At 47.4% G+C, this 16997-nt stretch overlaps 1 protein-coding gene across 2 annotated transcripts in view; it reads left to right on the forward strand.

Annotated features, from left to right (window-relative positions):
- Positions 1-16997, forward strand: part of LOC106745938 (phytanoyl-CoA dioxygenase, peroxisomal-like) — a 48862-nt gene that overhangs the window by 24532 nt on the left and 7333 nt on the right. The gene's annotated exons all lie outside the window — the stretch shown is intronic.

A 16997-nucleotide genomic window follows, 5' to 3' on the forward strand; every position in this document is an offset into this window, starting at 1 on the left:
CGGTTACAATTTTTGGGAACAGTTGGAGTTATCGTCACCAACGAGAGAGAGCTATCGTCGCAAAAGAGTCGGAGCTACCGTTCTCACGTTACCGTTTCGCGCTTTTGGCTACCGTGTCGAAAAACGAGTGAGAAGTTTTGTGAAGGAGTCCCGGAGCTAGAGGACCCTTGGCGGTGACCAGCGAGAGAGAGAGAACGAGCGAGAGAGAAAGAGAGAGGATTACCGACGAGGACCAGCCGCCCGGGAGCCCGCAATTGTAAGGCCGCTTCACCGCATTCTATTATTGTTAATTTTTCGGTGATTGGGATTTTCGTGGCGTGCGAGGTGTCCCGGCCCCTTGGCTCGACGGCCGGTCGATTATCGATCGCGAAAAGCGGACGTCCCGGGTCCGCCGCGGCGTATTAACGAGCGAGTACGTATTGTATTGTTTGGACGCAATTGAAACAAAAGAAAGACGGATCAAAAAATAAACGCGAGTGCTATCGAGGTCGCTGTTCTTTTTCTTTTCTGTTTTTCATTCGTTCCTATTCCTGTGTCGGTCGCCGACTGCCACCGGCGACCATACAGGCTCTCCCCGGCCTCCGACTTAAAATCACCCCGGAGCTGCCGATCGGGACGAACTCGGGTCGAGTGGCCGACGGCAACGCCGACCGCGGGGCCCGCAGTTAGTGGGTGCGAATCGCGCACCTGGCGCCCACAGGGACTCGTGGAGGTCCGGAGTTAATTAGCGGCCCGAGAGTCGCCCGTCGGTGTTGCACCGGCGACTCGGAGCAGCCGAGTCGCGAATAACGGTCGCAGTGTATAGATTGCTTCAATAAAATATATCGCACCATTCGATTATATGCAAGATATAATGCAAAATGTTCAAGAATGTAAGGCACCTCGGGCTATGAATTAGAATGCCGATAATAAGGATTCCCGTTAACTTTATCATTTTTAATAGAAGTGGCCAATTTCGCCGGTTGTTTCTGAAAATTCCAGTTTTTACCACTGGCGTGGATTTGATCCAAGAGATCGGGAATTTTACCAACTTTATTGAAGGGCTTCTCACTCCCAGGATTAAATATATCATATATCTATTTCACTCTTCTTTTAGGACGAGCCGATGAAAGGCTCTCATTCGCGTCTTTAACGACGCCGGGGAAGGCGTACTCTTTCCGTGACACATTGTTTTGCGGATCACGAGAGACTGCCGGGTAGAATAATTCGATTACAACGTCGCCATGGCGGTTCCATTATCGGCCATTAGCGTAACTCCGACAGTCGACTACGTCGGTACGACTTGCGAGATGCTGCTGCAGCAGCCGCAGCTGCTGTCGTAGTTGGACAGCTCGCTTCTCTTCTCGCGAAATAAAGGAACGACCTCGCACGTTGTTGGATTTCACTGGCTGTTAGTGGCTAACAGCCACTAGCTAGGCTACGGTATGATTTAAAGTACGAGTAACAAACCGTGAATCACTGCGGTACTTATCTGGCGAAATTGCGAAGTGCTGGACAATCAAAATTAAATCTGTTTGAACACATTTTTTTTTTTTAATTAACTCCGGATCACGCGATGGAATTAATCGGAAGTAAGAAAATTATACTTCCCATGCGAAAATTGTGTACACGAATTTTCCGAGGGACAAATAAAACGGAGTACAACGGAGTAATTAAATATATATAATTAGTTTTCGGATATTGAATTTCCTTCGTGTACTCTACATTTCATTACTCGCTACGATCGTGTTATTACAAACAGAGTATATCGCAATAATAATTAAAAATTGTTCCGTTATTGATCATAAATGTTCATTGCCATCTTCGTGAGAAAATGCTGATATCGTGCTTTTCTCTTTTTTTTTTCAAAGATTATTTCGTACGGTTTTCATCTGCAAGTTTTTCCTTTTCTGGTTGTCGTGCGGACCTGTTTGTTATGAAATCGATCGCCGCATAATTCCACAATTATTGTGTAACTTGTTTCCGCAGAATGCCATTAATCCTATCAAAACGTTGATTCCGATAAAATCTCATCTTCGTGAACCATCGTCCTTTCGAAAACACGTATATCGATTCCGCGGCTGTGTATGCGTGTGCCTGTCGTGTCGCTGGGGGAGAATTTCATTCAGCATTCCGCCGCACGTCCCGAAATACGTCGTACGTGTTATATGGGAATTAACGAGAGTTTATCAGATTATTTCTCATCGAAGATGCGCGTTATTGCGTCACGTTTTATTATAACGCAAATCCGTGCGAATCCTCTGTGCCAACACATTGGTACAGAGGCTATAAGCGGCAATTAATCTACCAAATCTCAAGAGGAAACAATGATAAACACGAAGTAATTTAGCAGAAGCCGCGAAACGGGTCGAGGAAAATCGGGGCGATGATCTTATTGAGAAGAAAAGAAAGAAGAAGATAGGAACGACGGGACGATGAAACAATCCTGCCGTCTTGCGAATAGATTATAATCTGATCAAGGTGAGCTGATAAGTCATCCACCTTCGAAAAGCCAAGTATCGATTGCTGGCTCTCATACGTTCGCGGCAACATCATCTCCGTCCCATCTTAATCCGCGCTTTCTGCGAGGGCCTGCTTTTTCTCGCGCCCTTATTCGTCTCCGACAATTAAGGGTTAAACGACGCGCCCGAGAGTCCCCGTGTCGTGAAAACGGCTTTCTGAAAACAGCTTTCGACGCGATGCTATTGTCACGTTGCATTTGGAGAATCTCCTCGCGTCGTTTCGCTCGAGACTTGCGTCTCGAGGTTTCTCTATTTCTCGAGATAGGATCTCGAAATTCGAGATAATCCCGTTATCGTCGATTTACATCAAGACGGAGCCTGAAAACGCGAAGCGTTCGTGATCCTCTGACAATGGGAAAAGCGCATCGTACGATCGCATTTGCGCCTACTGTAAATCATTAAAAGCCCACAGGATCGAGCTCGAATCCTCTATATCAATTGAAGCCTCCTATGAATTGAGCGCGACATGTTCGGGATATTTTTCCCATCTATGATTAATGGGCGAGCTGTGCGTCGATACGATGCGAGTGCCGGTCGGACGAACCGACGAATAATAAATCTTCGCGAACACGTAATCGCGTGTTATTTAACGTACCCTTTCCGTCCCCCTGCGATTTTATTGCTGGCTCGAATGCGGCATTTCTTTTCTCTCTCTCTCTCTCTCTCTCTCTCTTCTCACTCTCTTCTTCCTTCCTTCTCTTTCTTCGTCTCCGGCATACGCAGAAGAAATCGTGTTTTCCGTTTATTATCACGCATCTCCCTCGAAATCGCGATGCGGCAACCCGTCAGTCCACGACAGGACGACAGGTTGATTGAGAGATTTAACAACATCGCGAAGGGAGCCGTGGAAAGCAATTCATCGGATAAGATCGGAGATCGCTCGCTTCCTCCTCTTTTTTGTACCATCGACGCGGATAGGGAGAGGAAGGAAAAGGGAAAATGGATCGATCGGTCTCCTCCGTTCCCTCTCACTCGATTTCCACCTGTGAAACCACCTGCGCTATCACGCAAGACGCGGTTACACGTGCATCGACGCCCGACCTTCTCTCCTTTTTTTTCGCGTCCTACTGACCGCGAATTTTGTACGAGATATCCCATAATTCATACACGCGAGGCTCGTCGACGTCGCCGCGGCGGTGGATTCGCCGGGTCGCCATTAATCCTGAGCTGTCGTTCCGTGATAAATTAATTCTGCACTACGTTCGATTGTTGTGCGCACTACTGCGGATAACGACGACGACATTTTTAGCCTCTCATTTGCACGATCCCCGGTGGCCGGCGGGATGCTTTCTCAACGGACTTGACTTTTCGTCGGTCGGTGCGACGTGGATATCCACCCTCGAACCGGCGCGTCCCGACAAATGAATCTGCCGATTGGTAAAGTTGATTACACACGCAGCGGGCCGGCTTCAAGTAACTTGTTGCGCCGTCCACGGTGTCCACGGCAACGAGACAACGCGCTCCCGGGGGAGCATTTATTGCTAGGATCCGAATCATGGTGCCCCCCCGCGGAGGAGGATTGTTTATCGTTAGGTACTTGTTGCACGAAACACACTTCGCACGTCGCGTCGACAGGCCGAGACGGAAACCCACGGGCAATCGATAACGAAAGCACTCGCGCATCTGGAATTCCGCTTTGTGTTATATCGCACGAGGGCGGAAGGGAAGAACCTTTCTCAGGGGACGAGCCCTGAGAGGAGGATAATATATATATACCAGGTGTGTGTACAAAGCATAAACCGCGACCTTAATTCCATCGAGAGGTCCTCCGGACAATTCAAAGTTAATTTCTCCCCAGCGGAAACACCGAGTCGGCAATAGTTGCCGAGACGCGAGCGATCGAAAAAGCGGGGCTCTTCGCGAATTAGATTCCCGGTTCCCGGTGGATAACAAGATTATCATTTTCGTCCAATCTCGAGCGGGCTTTAACGGAATTTTTATTTGAGTTTGCTCCACCCACGGAGATGCGGAAAATGGAAAAGTCACCATCGACAATGATCCCTTTCGGCGTTTTCGTTGCGGGAAAATAGTCCCGAAATTGCTCAGCGAATCTCTCGGCAGGATCAAGGTCATGAATTGCGGGGTATATTATCCTGCGTATAATACAGACACGCGGGAAATGTTATTCACAATTTGTTCGGCGAGGCGAGTAAAAAACCGGGACCGGGAATTCACGGTTCTGCCGAACTCCGGTGATACACGATAGATTGTAACATCCTTTGAGGCGAAATTAAACCCACCTGTAATTACGTTGGCCAAATTTAATCACCGTAGCCGGGAGTTAATAGGCAGGTTCTTTGGGGTAACGAACACGTACGTAGACGCGCGGGCAGCATATCGAGCGTGTCCTATTTCAGCCGGAGCGCGTATAGTTCGACACATCGCGCGTGTGGCCACATTTCCCACCGGCTACTGCTTTTCCCCCGGTGGAAAATGGCCAACCGCGACGGAAGTGTGGCACATGACGCGCACATCGGACAGTTTGGATATGTCATTACATCCCAGGAACTCCGTTCCTCCGTCACACAGGGCGTGGAAACTTTCACGGCATGAATTTCGACGTCGATGGAGTGCCGAGAGCATCAAGCGACGCGCTCGATATCCCGAAAGCCGAAATTAGCGAGTTGCTGGGAGCAGAATTTGCCAACGATTTTTCTCCTCTCTCTCTCTCTTTCTCCGTGAGGACGCTTCTCTTCGGATCCTGGAGCTTGCCACGTTGATTGAACATAATAAAAATCCCGACGAGCCGGGCGACTCGTCCTTTGTCGAGAAGACGGGAAGAAAGCGGCGGAACGTCGTCGAGCAAATATTCCGGGCTTTAGGACGTGAAGCTCGCTGGCGAAACTGTGTTTGCCGCACGGGCAACAGTTTCGGGGTGAGGTACAATATGATATTTGCGAAAGATAGGAATCAACTACTGAGTAAGCTCAGTGTATATCGGTTTCATGGGTTCAGCAACTCGCACGTATAATTCGCGTCGTCGTCGTAAGCCGCGACCGAAATTGGCGGGGGTGTAACGTTTCCTTTTCTCCGCGAGATACGTCGACTATATTTAAGCGAACGCGTCCGAGAAGAAAAGAATGATGAAAGTAAGTTTCTCTCGTGTGAAAATGCTAACGCGTATTTTCATTGTTTCAGGGGACGTTCTTATTTCGTTTGAATTCGTTTATTACGTTTGCAACAGCACACGTTCTCCTCTTTCTTTTCAATTAAACTACGGCCACGCAAAAGCGCGCGCGTTTCCAACGGGGCACTGTTGCTTCATATTTAACTTTCGCTAGGACGGTAGTATTTTTCGAAGCTTCGCTGGCATGTGCTATCCACCGAGATGAGGTGTTATGCAATTTGCTCGCTACGCTATATTGGCATGACCCGAGGAAAAGCGCCTTCACTCGCACGAGCAACAACAACTTGCGTTGCGCACGAGAACTTTTCCCGTTATATTAAACATTGTCTAACGCGAGAGAAGCATGTCGCACATGACGCGACGATCGTCGCTTTCGTCGTGTCTTTGCTCATTTTTTAGCGCTGACGATCTTTCGGTTTGATCAGTTTCGGTATTGCCACTTTTCCGGCCAATTCCGATGCAATGAAGAATACGTTGTACATGCGTTGAAATCAGTTCTTGTTAAAGCTAAGAATTTTCTTCGAATTTTTAATAAATTCATCCCTGAAACGGCCGATGAAGACGGGAGCGGGAAATAAATCCCGATAAGAGCCCCGGCTTACTCCGGGAGCTTCCAAAGCGCCGGAGAGCGAGGTGGAAATAAAGGATGATATTGCCCTCCGTGAACGCCGGTATTATCCTAGTGCAAATAGGCGTTCACCGTTTGTCAATCGATTTAGTATATATCCACGCCTCTTTGTGCCCCTTTTCTTTCGCGCGAAGTGTTCTGCTTTTCGACCTTCGAGCCGTGACTCCGCCGACTAAGTGGAGAGCATTGTTCGCGCTCTTCGTTTCACTCTGCTCCGGCGGTGTGTCTCCGCGAGGAGAGCGAAATGATCGAGAGATTGAAGGTCGCGAAGGTGAAATTGAACGAGCCGCGAATGAAATTTCGCCTCGCGGCCTCGCGCAACGGCTGCGGAATCGCGCTACATTTTTTACCGCCACGTTCGCTGCGACATACGTGTCACGAACGCTTCTTCATATTTGAACATCTGGAAATAAACCCCGCTACATTCTCAGATAGCGAAATAAACCGTGGAATTTCTGTCGCGGGAAGATCGAGCTGCTCTCCGTCGATCCGATGATTATTTCAGCGAACGCACGTCCTTCCTCGTTTTTCGGCTTGTTGCCTCCGCGAAATAGTAGAATAGACCAAGCCAGGAAGTAGATCAGGTAGACCGAGGACGACGACGTGTGTACGTGACTCCCAGGTAAATATCCCGACAGGCGGACGTTTTTTGTTTTTCCGAAACGTCAAGTACGACCTCGTCACGTATTCCGGTCTCTCCGCCGGCGAGAAAAGCTCTCTGATCACGAAAGAAGAGCGCGCTACGCGAGATAACGCAATGATACACCGGGGCTGATCTCACCCTTCCACCCTTTGTCCCATGGGATGAGTTAGAGGACGAGCAGGTTCCCTCCTCCGGTTTCGGCATACATCTCCGCCAAGCGACGCTGTAATATATTGCGCGTCAGTTAACGTCAGCCGGCTTCGTTAATGAATTTTAATTAATGTCGTTTCCCGAGCAGCTGTGTCGCTGCCTTTCTCTCTTTCTCTCTCTCTCTCTCTCTCTCTCTCTTAGTCACTCACTCTTTCTCGCCCTCTCTTCTACACCTAATTACAACAAGCCCCAATAGCCCTGGCGGCCCCACAGGTGTTCCATAAATAATAAAACAAGGCCATGGAGGCCGGCAGAAAAAGATGATCGACAGCCGACCTTCAAAAGCACGCGGAATTATTCAGGTGGGCCGATGTACAAATAAATCTCCATAAATGTGCAACGAGTCGACCGCTAACTTTGCACTTTCGTGCAAAGACGTCGCATTCGAAGGAATCGGGAGGGTAAAGAGGGAGGAGAACCAGCGGCAGGGGTGATCTCTTAAAGGCGAGTATCTAATCGGTCGAAAATCTAAAGATTGCAACGAAGCTTTCGGCGATCTTTTAGGATCGGTCGGTTGGCTGAGTAATACTTTATTTAGCTGCGTTCCCCCTGAAGAGAGATTGTAACTCCAGCCTTAGGACCCGAACTTTCCTAATTGCGGTTACTCGGCGTTTCACGTGCGAAATAACCCCGCGAAAGTTCGCCCCGTTCCTGAACTTGAACGATGATCGTGCGGTCGCCATTGAAACAAGGCCACGCATTCGGTGACCTTGGCAGCACTCAGTCGGGGGTATCAGGGTGCCACGATCGATCGGTCCTTTAAGGATTCGGTGATAAGCAGCCACGCCGAAGAAATACTCCTCTCGAGGAGGCTCATCGGGCGGGCAATCGAGCGAAAGACAAACGTTGATTTGCATGGAGAACGTCGGCTAAAATTCCGGGCCGCGATTCGATGGGCTGTCGAAGCGCCGAGTTCGAAATAGAATCTCCCGAATCGCGGCCGGAAATGGCTGCGGCGGCGGGTCGCCCTTACTTCCGATGGAATAAGCAGTTTCTGAAATCACCTTAGAGCCCGGCCAGGTTGGTCGAACGAGCGAATGCGTCGGATCTGGCGGGGGTTGGTCCTAGTAAAAATAGATGTCCTTGCAAGAAGGACACGAGGGTCGCGGGGATCGCTGAATATCGACGTCCGTTTGTCTGCGGGAAATCTCGTTTTATCGGCGCGATTCGCCTAACGCATGTGCGCGCGAAACCTTCAGATGTATGTGGACAGGTGACACGAGAGAGTACATACTGATTTGCACGAACGAACGACGATGACGAAGCTTCAATATAGCTGCACGCTGAAAGAGAGAGGGGGAGAGGAGTTGTTAATAAACAAGTTGTTAATATCGTTTAATGTTAAGTAAAACTCTTGTCAAACCCGCGCTACAAAATTGCAGGCGGCAAAATCGCATGTGTTTACGTTTTTTATCAATGGTCCGGGAGGCTCCGGAAGCTTGATCCAAATAAGTTCCGCAAAAACACTTAGTACAATTGAAGGGGACATTGACGAAAATGAAGATTTATGTTTAGTACGCCGTGTGAAAAATATGAACCAAGTCAAGGAGACTGGAAGATAACCGAAGGTAAAAAATGGACTTCTTCCAGCTGCGTGACAACCCATTTGATATTTGTCTTTATTATTCGTCTGATTGTGAATTTTTACTCTTTCACTATTTCAATTTCACACCAAAGAACCACCTAATGTCATGTACAAACTTTTTTCTAATTAACATTAAAGTAGGTAAGTACAAGCTATTAAAAATATTTTCAATTATAACTGCCACCGCTCTCCTCTATCGAATATTTTTGCTTTGGCATGCGATAATTTTTGATCCTCGAAACGACGACTCTCGAGCCGGCCTCGAGAGGCTGTCGAGAAATTGTTTCAAAATTGCAGCTATCTCTCCGCGGAGTTTAATGAGAGATAAAGGGATTACAATAGTTGGGAGAACCGAGGGACTCGCCGTTTGCGGTTAACATCTCGTCGCCCATTACCAGATTTCACATATCGAATCGCGAACAGTGGCTCATTAAACTTTCACCTAAGCCGGATTAAAATTTCAAACGGACTGCCGCCGGTTACACGGGATTGAAAACGGTATTAAGTCACGCGTGCTATGATCTCGCGGATTCTTCCTTCAAGTTCGACGGACTCCGCGAAAGGTTGTGACGTGAAACCCGAAATTCGACACGGGTGGCTTTTGACATTTCCGATGGCTCGCTCTCGTGGCTGGCCTCGTTGTGTATTCTCGCCGATCTACAATCGGCAAGAAAATGCAGTTTTTACCCGGGGTGACGTCGCGAGCGCAAAAACTTGCGCGGAAGGTGCGACGCAGCTGTTCGCGATAATCCTTCCCCGATGACCTCGACGTTTTCAATTATGCAAGACACCCGAGCCAACGTTGGTTTTCCCGAGCTCACGATCCACCCTCGATATACGCGTGTATCCCCGCCGGTTACGCAACACCCCCGACCAGCGTTATTTTTCGCGCCAACGAAACGGCCACTCGACTCTGTTTCAATAACAAAGCGAGAGGCACTCCGATGCGGGGTGTCGTAAATTCAAAAGTCTCAGGATACAAAGTGCCCCGTTCGCGCGCGACAAATAGCCTTGCACCCGTTAAAAATCACCCCGCCACCCGGGGAAACTTCCCTCTCTGATGTCGCTTTCCAAATCGTAGCAAAGATAACAGTGCCGTCGTGAAAGTAGCCTCGCTGCGTCGTTCGCCTTCCATTCGCGATCGTCGGCGTTACTTTTAAGAGCGGTCGTTGCTTCGCGGCTCGAGAAAAAGAGACGACAGAGGGATGGAATCGTTCGGTCGGGGCTCGATTTTCCATCGAGTTTCGCGAGCTCCCGTTTCGCATCGAAAGCTCAAGTTCTCGCGGGGTGGTGGTGCATTATCCTTCTTGCGGCCTTTTTGGCCGGTGATTTTATCGGCTTCAGTTGACTCGTGAAATGAAGCTGGCTTAAAAGCCTAATCAGCCGCGAGCTTAATTTTAATGACGCTTGGTAAGCCGCTGAATGTGGCCCGGCGTTGATAAGAAGTTAATTTGACGAAGCGAAGATGCCGCAACGGCGATAAGGAAATTTCGCGTCGATATCGAAGGCAGCGGCGGGGGAAATTGAAATGCCTTTGTCTCTCGCGCTGTCGATAATCGATCGCCGCGATTCCCTCGCGACGCATTAACATGCTCTAATCGACGGACGCGTGTATGTACGTTCGTTCGTTCGTTCGATTTTGCATTTTACATGCGACCGAGTAAACAGCGAGCGATTCGTCTTGCGGATGCGCTCCAGGGGGTTGTCTCCCGCCTTGATTAATTGCTCGTCCTTGTGACGCTTGCATAAGTAAGCGCTCGAGAGAGAGAGAGAGAGAGAGAGAAAGAACATGCGCTCCCGGTTTCACCGTAGCATTCGGCGGAAAACGAGAAAAATAAGAGAGATACGCGAGCGATCGCATCCTCGTCGCACGCTGCTGCTTTCTCTCTTTCTCTCTCTCTCTCTGTCTCTCTCTTCAGCGTGCCACAATCCGTACCGGATAATGATCATCATCCGTCGTGAGTACTGTAATTATCAACTCCTGGATGTAACGTGACGTAATTTATCGGCGATCCGTGTATTGTATTTCAGCGTGTTAATGACGTCGGCGATTCTCCGCGAAATCAAGCGCGCCGCTTCCGCTTGCCCGGCGCGTTTACATCCGGTTTCTCATGACTGAGCCGAGATAATGAGAAAATCGAAAGGGGATCCAGCGGAAACGAAGGGTAATACTCCAGCGACGAACTACGCAGTCCGTAGCACACCCGTTTTCTCTTTCTCACCTTCCCTCGATGCTTTCTTCCGCCTACTCTTCCACCGTTCCGCCCTTCCATACTCCTCTTTATCGCGCGGATCGATCTGGAAATGACGGATCGACCGCTCCTTATCGAGAGCGCGGCAGGGACGTTGATGGTCGTCGAGACTTTCCTCCTCACTTCTGTTAAGCAGACACACTCAGCACAATCGGACTTTCGCAAAAATCTATCGTTTTACCATTGAACTCGACTTCGTCACCTGATATGCCGATTGCAATTAGTCTGAAAAATTAGACCTCTGCACTCTTGAAGGATCCTTGTTATTACGTCATTAGATGTTATGGCTATTTTATGCCGGTACGTGAAGAAAAGTGAAAAAAAAAAAACAACCACGTCATCGTTTGCTGCGATTCATCAGGAGCATCGTGATGAATCCAAAAAGGATATCCCTAAGAAATCTTCTGAATTTCGCGAAGGAACGATGAAAGAAGGGGCGATTGAAAAGGAAGAATTATCACCTTGAAATGTCGCGTCTTCACCCTGTTTATCGTATGTTCGATAAAAATATTTTCGTCCGCCGCAGCCGTTCCGCAGCTGCTCTTTGTTTGTCTTTTGTAACATCACGCGACGATATTTGAGAGCAAATACTTGTATACGACGCCAGGGTTGGATCCTACGATGTTCGCGCGAGCGAGGGGAATAAAAATGAGTCGGGCGGGACGCAGAAAGGGACGTCCGGAGAGAAAAGTGAAAGATATCCTTCGCGATCGTCGTGGTATCGGCACGCGCAGGTTATGATAGAATTAATAAAACATGACAGACATGAGAGAACCTCATCATGTCGCTTCCGTTTCCATCTGTCTTGCTTTCGAAATTTCCTGGAACGAAATATCTACCTCAGAACCAATGAGAAAAGTCATTCGAAGCGAACGAACGAAGATCATCTTGAATCGGAATCGCAAGATTGAATGTTTAATTCAAACTGTAAAGGAAATTCATTACACAGTTTTCTGTAAATAATTAATTTTCGCGAAAGTCGCATCGACGTGGCTTTATGCGTTGCCGAGATATTAATTACGAAAGTTATAATAGGTCGATAAAGATGCATTCAGGTTCATAAAATCGGTAATAAATTACAACGTGTTCCACATTTTTAGTTCCGCCTAGATAAGGGCGTTTTTTTTTCTTTTTATTGAAGCTCGTCATCTGTTTTAACATCCCCTTAAATTGTACTTCATGTCCGTTAAAAACACAAAACCGACGCTTCTCATTACAGATTAAGAGATCCAAATTGAGTGATAAGTATTATTCCCATTGATTTTTAACACAAATTAATTTTCGCTTTAATGCATACAAAAAATTTGCGTATTTCGAATTTACATCACAGTTCTCCTGATTCATTCTGGTTTCGTATAAGAACGATTTCATCTTCATCAGAAGCGCAATCATTTCTCTCAAATTTTTTACAACAGTTTTTATCTTAAAGTCATTACGACGTCTGGAAGCGAAGATATTGACATTTGTATCGATCTACGCTCTCAATCAGCCGGCCTTAACTTTGTATGGAGTAAGTCAACGACGCCCGTTGAGACCTTCGTAATTAAAATCTCGGCAATGCGTAATGTTACGACGATGCGATTTCTCGACGGCGATAAAGATGAAAAAGAAGATACAAGATACAATATCATATCTGGACATTTCGAGACGGTGGAGAAATTTTCTTGCCATGCTTCGTGACCATGTTCGTCCCGACGGTAATTACAGTATATATTATTTAAACGATCATTCAGAGACTGATTTATCGTTAAGTAAATCGCACGAAGCTCTCGGAAAGCGCGAGCGCTACTGTACTCGCCCGTCGTCGACAGTGGCGCTTTTTTTCGCGAAGGAAGACTAAAAACATGTTTTTTCAATGATAAGAACACAGTTGCTACGTGCTCATATCGATATATACGAACATCCTAATATATTCGCGTTGCCACGGATATTAGACGATCGATAATGTATATCGTTCTACATAAATGCGGTATTCGTGCTTGTAACGTAAGGGTCAGAGGAATATCGCGGTTACAAAATAGGTACGGGCCGCGTAATGGTCTGTATATCCATTTCCATCTCCGCTTCACATTATGGCAAGGACATACTCGTTTGCACAGGTGCCCACCGCAGATCCCCGCACCGTAGGCGCCCGCGGGATATGCGCGGGAAACTTTCCGGAGGACTCAAATTTCCAAGTCACCGTACCGCCGTAATAATTACACGCGTTTGTATGTGCGTCTGTGTGCGGGCACGTGTGTGCGTGCGTCCCAAGGCACATCAAATCCAATCTAACATATAATTTATGTCATCCATTTCCCTTCCTCTCATGCGGCTTTATAATACGCAGGAAAAGAATAACGCTCTACAATGGGGAGAAATATCATCTTTTCGGTCGGGGCGCGAAGAAAAATACACGCGTATTTAAAAAGCTCTTAATGAACGCGTTCTAACTTGACGATTGATCCAATTAAGTGGATTACAGGGAGGGCGAGGACGGCACCTTCATTCGGTCTGAAATATTTTCATTTCGCGCCAGGTAAAATAAACAATGGTTATATATTCTCCTCTGTTTCCCTCCGCCTTAGCCGGCAGCCTTAGCCGGGCAGCCTTTATATATAGACCCGGCAATTGGCAATTTAACTTTGGGCAATCACTCCGCTTAAAGCATACAAAGTGTGTACGGAGCAAATGAAATTTTGCGAACATATTCTACTTTTGCTCGGCGAAAGTTCGGTCGAATGTTCTCTCTCTCTCTCGCTTTTATCGCTTTTTAATTTGTCAGCGTGCCACGTGTCGTTAGGTCAGAATTGAATTTCTCGCGCATCGATTTATTTTTCGTAGAAATCTGTTTAACTCAGCAGCAACTGCATTTATGCAGCGCGGGGTATGGATTTTTCGACGGGCGAAACCGCGAATTTTGCAGAAACCGCGCGTCCCTCGTTCCTTCTGCATCCCCCTCGCCTCATCACTAGATTTCCTTAAACGACGATAAGCTTCGGTTTGCGCGACCTAACCAGTATTGATCCGAATACCGAATTGAAACTGGACGAGACGAGACTGACATATCGATTCCATAGCATGTCCTACTTTCGTCAAGTCAGCCGTAAAGGATACCGCTTTCGTGCTCCTTTCGTCCCCGCTTTTATTCCGACTGTCCCGCGGAACGGTCGCGCGCTCGGTTTCCGGCCGGGCGAACACGGAAGGATCCGCGCAGGAAGCAATCCGGGAGAATCGAAAGGGAAGATCCACGGAGAAAGGGGTCGGACGATACCGCCGCCGGAAGGCGTCCTCCACGTGCACCGACCACAGTGACCTTGGCACGCTTCCTCCAAGGTGCATCGACGTGATTTCTTCGCGCATCGACCTGATGTGGATAACGGGGGAGATTCCCCGCGGGTGATCCCCGCGGGATATCTCGTCTCGAACGCGCGAACACATGAAAGCAAACGTGAGATCTATTCAAATGTAACAATACTCATATAAATGCGATCCCGTGGGCGCATCGACGCCCAACATTTTCAGCGTGCTCTCCCAGAGAGCGGATACATTATAAAAAGGACCAGAGATGATTACGTCAGATCGTCGATCTGAGTCGGGATTCCTTCAATTCTGATCCGATCGCAGTTCGTGCGGAGAACGATCGTTTGGAGGAACATCGAATTTTATGCTGTCGTAGCAAATAAATGAATATATGCGAAGTGTATGCAATGTAGTGTGAAAGAAAATAGTTCATATCAACGTATATTTCCTCATAGAATGATCTCCTAAAAAATCAGCTTCCAAAATATTAAGCGATACTTAAGAAACACTTTGTATGTTCAATTATTTGCTACAACGATAATAAAATTTGCCGTCCTGAATTATTTGTCTCCGTGAACATTCGCGTCATCCTAAGATTTAGGACGGTATTTATAGACCAGCCTTATACTTGAGATCGTCTTAGGTTCATCTTCGAATACTACGTAAGCCCATGAAATGGTTCTTACAATATTTGAAGGAAATCTGCAGATGATGATCTTACAAGATTGACAAATATCGTCTCGTTGGTGCCTTTTGCCCGGTTGTTTTCTCTCAACGTAGTCAAGCAGAAAACTTCGGTAACTCTTCTAATCTTTCTTCGGGCTGCTTCGCGAATAACGATGACAGTTGTCAAATATTGACTGGTAACACCGATCTACATTGAAAGGACACCGTGTCTCACGAGATTGCGAGCGAAAATTTATCGGGATATTCGGACATCCCGACGTATCTTCGCAGTTTGCGAAGTGAAGTTCCGCGCAGATAAATTCGGAATCGCTTAAAGCCACGGTTGTTCGACCACGGTTGTGCGCGCTGAGTTATTTGTGCGAAACGCTCGCGAAGTGTTTGTGAAACAAACTCACACAGACACACACACGTTCTGTGCGAAATTCGCGGCGGAAACTACTTCGTAAACCGTTGGTCATTCGGTAAAAACATGTCGGAGACCTTGGACTGCGCGAAGAGCACTCTGACGACACCGTGGCACGCAAGCGTTCCCGCTTTTAATACTTCAATATCTCTTTTTCCGTCGCGAATATAAAATCTGGTCTTCTTATTAACGTCGCGATGACGCGGGCACGCCATGATTAGCATTGTCCTCTCCGACTCGGGAATAAAAGGGCGGAAACGCTTCGCGGCATCCATAATTCAACTTAACTGATATTGAATTAGCGACCTCTCGGCGGTCTCCCCGAACGCATCTGCCGGCGACTGCAAAGTCTCTGCGGCATAATTGACCGTCCTCGCTGATATATCCTGCAATTTCCCTTGGATGCACAACCGATCCGACGGAACTCCGCGCGAGTGAAAATCCAAGATTCGTATTGATAGTTGTTACTTGAAACTTTTCCCGAGCCTGAAGTACTCGAGTTCGAAATCAGACGGAAGAAAAGATCAGATTAAGCCAGATAGAAGTCTGAGACGCTTGAGTTTAAAGCCAAGTGTGAGTTTTTCAGTAGAATAGCGATTGCAAATATGAACGGGAGAAAATGATTTGGCGAGACAACGAATTTTAATTGAATTTCGACACGTTCCGTGCCGGATCGGATTTTTACACGGATCTCAATCCACTCCGTCGAAAACGGTATACGATGTGAAGCTTGATAAATAATATGAATAAACATGATAACGAATAGGTGATAAGACGCATTATTTTATGCTTTATCTCTCAATGATAAAAAGATCAGCGTGAAATCGAGTTCCGATCGTGTGCCGACAGCGCGGCACGAAACGCATTTAATAAATAGATATACAGAGTGTTTTTGTCCGGTACAGTTTGGGAATTGATTTTTGAGGTCATTTCACGAAGAGAAGCACGTGTAAACACACGTTCGTTTCTTCATAAAGTAATCCCAAAAATTAACTCCTAAGACATTGAACGGTATATTAAAAACACAAAGTATCTTGTACATTTATTTATTTGCCACGACAGCAACAAAATCTGCTGCTGCACTGAATTCTTTTTCCCCGCCACATTTCGATTCTTCCTCAAGGAACTCGAATCTGATTTGGAATTCTTCAAGCATCGAATACGAAGAAACTAGCCGTGCATCGCGAGGCAATTGCGAGACTCGGAAGGTGTATCAAGCGGACGTGGTGAGGAGGACGTTCGCGAAAACCCCCCGTTTTCGGGCTGTACTATCTTCAAAGGATCACGCGCGTGCAACAAGTATCCCATAATTTTGGGATTCAAGCGCGCCCGATGCATCACATAAATTTCCGCATGTAATGGAGCCTCTCCCAAGGCGTTTCCATTTCCTGAGACACTCCGAGCGTGACTACGAAGAAGTCAATACGACAAGGAGTCAAGAGCGTCCGCTGACGTAACTCAGGGGTAATTCAAGAAACGAATAAAGGGCCGCGAGAGAGCTCGGGTTTCCTTACAGAAAGATAAAAGAACGTCTCTGTGAGGAAGGAAATATAATACGGGTGTTAACGTGGCTTTGAAACACGAGGCGAGAGATAACGTCGACGATGCCCCGCTTTGAGACTAAACATTCATGTCCGAGAAAGAGAGAAAGAGGGTGGTGAGCGGGGGGGGGGGGGGGG

The sequence above is a fragment of the Dinoponera quadriceps genome, unplaced genomic scaffold (genome assembly GCF_001313825.1).
Source record: "Dinoponera quadriceps isolate SergipeBrazil2010 unplaced genomic scaffold, ASM131382v1 scaffold1872, whole genome shotgun sequence".
NCBI classification, from domain to species: domain Eukaryota; kingdom Metazoa; phylum Arthropoda; class Insecta; order Hymenoptera; family Formicidae; genus Dinoponera; species Dinoponera quadriceps.